The sequence below is a fragment of the Diospyros lotus genome, chromosome 7 (assembly GCF_014633365.1).
Source record: "Diospyros lotus cultivar Yz01 chromosome 7, ASM1463336v1, whole genome shotgun sequence".
Classification (NCBI taxonomy): Eukaryota; Viridiplantae; Streptophyta; class Magnoliopsida; order Ericales; family Ebenaceae; genus Diospyros; species Diospyros lotus.
In genome coordinates this window covers 17953457-17959456 of record NC_068344.1, presented here as the reverse complement: position 1 = coordinate 17959456, position 6000 = coordinate 17953457, and positions in this window count along the sequence as shown.

Sequence of the window (6000 nt, the reverse complement as noted above, 5' to 3'; positions counted from 1 at the left end):
GATTCATAGTTTATAACTTCATCAATTCCAATTTAAATGCATCATGCCACCATGTACCACTATGCAAATGTGCATATAATTTCAATGTCAGTATCAAATCTTGCAGGCTCGCAAGCCATCAATCAACACATTCAAAAGTGCATCGTGTAAATAGAATCTCATAAATAAATATGGAATCATCCTGCCAGGCTATGACCACCTTGTCTTGTACCAGGTGCTCTAGGGTACCTTTTCATTTCTCGCAAAATAATAGGTATGCAAAGATTAATAATATGAAGTATCATAATATTATCATACTTTTCTCGGTGTGCAAAAATGTCAAATTCTTAATGATGTGACATGCATTCACTTCCACAGAAATATAACATCACGGAATTTCATCTCACAAGTTGTTGTCATACTTATATATTTTTTGCCCATCTCACAATATTGGAATAGTTTTTCACTCATCTCAATTATGCACACGAGATACAATAATTTATTCAAGAATTGATTTAATCAAATTCTAAGAAGCTCATTAATTCTTTACAATTTATTTGGATGCATACCAAGTATTTATATATATATTATTTTTTTTATACATATAATTTGAATTATTCGAATTATTCAAACTAGGGTGTGAGCATCCAGATATAATGTATATTCAGTTATATATATATATAAATATTTGGATATGGATGGGGGGTATTCGAATGGTTGAATGTATACATGTAGGGTTTCGATGAAACAGTGTGACAATTCGAATTGGGCATGAATGAATATATGTGAGTGATTCAAATCATTCCAGAGGCAATTCGAATGGCGTATATGTATATATGCAGGGGCATTCGAATGACTTATATTATATATATGGAGGTGATTTGAAAAGGTTCAGAGGGCATTCGAATGGGGTGTTTGTATATACTGTAGCATTCAAATGGGGCATGTATATGTATAGGTGATTCGAATGGCAGGGGCATGATTTGAATGGGACATATGTATATGTATATGTGATTCGAATGGTGGGGGCATGATTTGAATGGCTATAATGTCTGTAAGTAACATTCGAATGAAATAGTGAGGTATTCGAATGGGGTATATGTATATATGCGAGTATCATTTGGATAAGCCAAGGGGCATTCGAATGGGCCTTCAAAGGTGTTGAATGGTTTGAGCTTGCATTCGGATGGATATGCAAATAAGTGTCTATGGCATTTGGATGGCTCAATCTCACATCCAGATGTATATCTATATATATCTAAGTAGCATTCGAATATGAAGGAGACATTCAGATGGCGTTCAAGGACATTTGGATGAGGTGTATATATTTATATAAGTGTGAAATGCTGCATTTTTGAAATACAGAGATGGGCAAGGTCTCGTATCTCCTTTAATCAAAAAATATACCATTCACAGAAAAGATCTTGGGTGTATAAAGCCCCATTTGAAACTATAAGGAGACCCATGAGAAGTAGAACAAAGTATCAAATACACTACTAGAGAGGCTCACAGTTCATTGGGATATATACATATATAGATATATAAATACACAGGCTACGCAATAATTTAAAAATGAAGGCAACAGACAGGAAAATCCAGCACAATGAATGGTTTAAGAAGAATTTTGCAAAAATAGAGAGGTTTATGGGATGGAACTTGCTTGGAATGCGGAAATGATCTCAAGAATTGTTTTACCAGCTAAAAAGCTATCTCTTCACTTCAATGGCAGAGAAGGCACATGACAGGAACACGAACAATAATAAGGATAAGAAGAAAAGAAAACATAGGAGGTGAAGAAGAAAAGCAATGGAACAATGAAACAGAGGAAAAGGAACACGACGCTGCATTGGAGATACATTTTGGGCAAAAAGCAAAAGAAGATAGTAGAAGGAACAACTGCAGGTATGCGTTTCCCCCCCCGCCTCCAAATAAAGACTTATTTGCCCTTCTTTTTTCTCATAACAAACAAGTTTTTAAGGCATTTTTTATATTTGACACATATCTTTATTTTAATTTTCTTTCTTTTATCAATATAAAAATTTGAATTCCTTTACAATTGGGCCAAGCCCAACCCAACAACTATATAACTCACCTAATAAACACATGGACTCATTAATTGAGACCCATTACATTATTTTTTAATTTCTTAAAAATTAGATTCATATACTTATTTTCACGATTACCACAAAATAAAATTATACACATATTCGTCATCAAAGAGATTTATCATCAAGTATTAAAATACTTAGATCCACATTTAAAATGTTATTAAATTGATATTAAATATTAAAACCCTTAGAATCACTTTAGGGTCGTTACACCGAACCCAAAAGCTAAAGTGGTCGTTACACCAAACCCAGAAGCCGGCAGCGGAAGACCGTGGGCCTCCCGAAAATTATTAAATTAGGAGGCTAGAACATACATACATACATACATAATAAACAAGGGAGAGAAGCTAGAAGCAACAAACAGTAGCTTACTCCTGCCAAGCAGCAGGCGCACATGTGCGGTGCAGCATGTAGGCGGAGATGGCGCAATCAGGTTTGCGGACTTGCGGAAGACCAGTCGTCCTCGCAGGTTGCCACACCCCTGCAACCTCTAATACTGACCGCGGGAGAATGCAAATGGTCTCCCGCCATGGCCAACCAAGGGAGACTACAAAGTCCCCCGTGCCTGACACCGTCTTCACTATCGCGCTCAAAATCACTAACACGAGACTTTTGCGGCCGATACTACCGACAAGAGACTGTTTCACTCAAGATCGTCAATACAAGACTGTTGCACTCAAGATCACCAATACATGAGACTGTCACACTTGGGACCGCCGACACAAGACTATGAAATCATTTTTCTATATACAGGTTTCACGTAATACATAAATTAAATAATTTTAATATTTAATTTTTTTTAAAAATTTTATGAAAAAGATATATCTCATTTATAAAGAATTTTAATTCTAAATAAAACATCGAGATAACAGGATTCTAATAAATTTTAAAATGTCATAATAGATTTTAAGATATATTATTTATAAAGCCCTTAATTCTAATATATTTTAAAATGTCAAAATAGATATCTTACTTAAGAATTCTAATACTAAAAGACTTAGGAATGCTCCCATGATTACCACATTGACTTGTGTTTTTGGGCTTCCAGAGGTCTAGATATCTTACGAGATCGACTGATGTGTTAATATTTTTTTACATATTTTTTTATATCTTCTTACTTAATTTTATGTTTAATTTTTATATTTTTATATTAATTTTAGGTAACTTATCACGTTGATAGGATTTGAAACAAAAGTGAGAAAGATGAGTAAAAATTATGAATTTTTGCTGCTCAATAGTTCAATTAAAAATAAAAACTGGATCAATTAAAATTTCAAAAAATCCTAAAAGAAAATGTGTGAAAGCTCTATATTCTTACTTTTCTACACTTCAAACGACACATAAATTTGAATTTTCTATAAAAAATTATGGCTGTTAGAGTGACAAAAAGTCAAAGTTGTAAAAAAAAAAAAAAAAAACCAACATTAATTATGAATTTTTCATTTCATTTTCTCCAAATTGGGTGAGTTGTAGATGAATTAAGGGGCCTTTTTTAAGAGTTATTAGAGGTGCCTATTTCATGAAGAATTAGTCCCAAATTAAGCAAAGAAGCCTACCCAAATAGTTTAATCAAATTAAACCCATGCATTACAAAAATTATTAAATTGTAATTCTTGATATTTTGAGAGATTATTTTTTATTTTTCCTTAAGTGTAGGACTTAAAATTTTGAGTGGACATGGCTGGCATGAAACATGGAGAGGAAACATAAAGGAGAAAATTAGGAAGGTAAGGTATAATTTAACCCATGTTTTAAGAGGAAAATTAAGCAAAAGAAGAAAGTGATAAGTATTAAAGGAGGAGGCTGGAAAATAGAATGAGTTGGAGGTCAGAGAGTTTGAATGATTGGAGAATTGGAGCATTCTTGGTGGAGGATTTCTTGTATCTTTTTTAAGAATTGGTGACAACATTTTTGGAGAAGAAAATTCTGCATATCAAAAGAATTTTTATTCTCTTATTTCATTTCCTTTAAATTTTACATGAACATATGGTATTTTGATGTAACTTAAATATGATAATTTGATTTTTATTGATTGATTTTTTTTTTCATGCAAGTGTTTGTTATTGTGCTTAATGATATAAAATACTTGACCAATATTTGATTGATATCCTGATATAGATTTCGATCGGAAGGAAAAATCTATAACTTGATTTAGATAATAAACACGACAAGAATATAATTGGAATGAAAGTAAAAATTTGACTTGTGTGGTTAATTATCTTTGCATGAATAATTAAATTTAAATTATTAATCATTTAATTTAAATTAAATTATTTAGTTGAAATTGAAATACCCAGTGCTTTCCAAAACTTGAACTTCTTCATATTTATTTTTAGATTATTATTTTATTTTTATTTTTTTAAAATTAATTAATTCATTATTTAATCAATTGTTTAAATAATAATTGAGTTAATATAATTTTAATAATTATCAACCTATTCTTGTGAGAACGATAGTTTTATTCACTACTTTATTATTTATGCAATCCTTAGAGTACTTGCAAAAAATCGCTATCATCGACCATGGCATTTGTAACAATCTCTAGCTTGGTCATTTGCTTTGCTACAGATCCAGTAGAGTGAACATTTTTTTTTTTTATTTCACTTTTTGTCTTTAGCCTTTTCATTATAATTTTTGCCAGAGCTTTTCCTATTAGGTTCAATTTTTTTAATACACTTAGACTTAGGTTTGTGAACATTTTCAACAATATGAGTTTTTGCTTGAAAATCAACTCCTGACAATTATTTTTCAGATGCATGATGTTTCTCCTCAATTCTTAATGCAACAAACATAACATCCAATGAATTTTTTTTTTCAAGTTTTTGTTGAAGACCTTTAGCAAACTCAAACCAAAAAGGAGGCAATTTTTCAATGAGAGGTTCAACAAGTATAGTGTCATTCATTATATTACCTTTCATTTAGCCTTCATTTTCATATAAAAAATTACATCCCCAAATTCATGAATTTGACAAATAGACTTTTTATCAATCATTTAAAAATCAAGCCATTTTTCAACCAAGCATCTTTTAGAACCGTTTCCTTCAATGTCATATTTATAATCTAGTGTTTCCCCATAATTCAATAACAGTTTTGGTATTGCAAATAATGTGAAGTATAAATAGAATATTAGATAAAAGCACTTAAGATTCTACCATAGCATTAAATGTATTGTTCGCAAGAATCCTCTTGAGTAATAGATTCTTTGCTACTTGCAACAATTTCTGTAGATTTCTAACTCTTCTCATTAGAAGCACTTAAAGTCCAAAGATGTCAAAGCGTTATTCTCAAAGAAGAAATGCCCCTTGTGCACTGGGTTTTGACTTTATACTGCTCTCCAAAAATACAATAATTGGTGAAATTTCTTATGTTTAATTAAGAAAATGCTCAAACTAATAATTGTCCAACGCTCAAAATAAGATAAAATATTGTAAAATTAAAGAGGAATTTGGTCCTCCTTTTCGGAAAATATAAGATAAAGGAAGATATCTATGGAGAGAGAGTGAATGAATGAAGATGAGAGAGAGAGAGTGAAGTTGTCGGTTGCCACCTTTTTTCTTAATGCACGAGCAATACATATATATTCAATTGAAAAAACAAACATTGGATAGATATATAAAATTAAAAGATAAGAAAATAGTTTAAGAAAAGGAATCCAAGTCAATTAACTTAAATTTATTCATAATAAAATCTGTTTTCTTTTTTACTGTCAATATTTAAATTTTAATTAAATATAACTATAAAATATTTAACATTCATGTATTGATATTGGTGTTTATTTGGTCCAAATCAATCCTAAACCAAATGAGACCGAGACTAAGATTCTTAGAACTCTTATATCTAAGATCGGAATGGTCTGGTCATGAATTTTTTTTTTTCAATATTTCTACATAAAACTCTAAAAAGTATGCACATA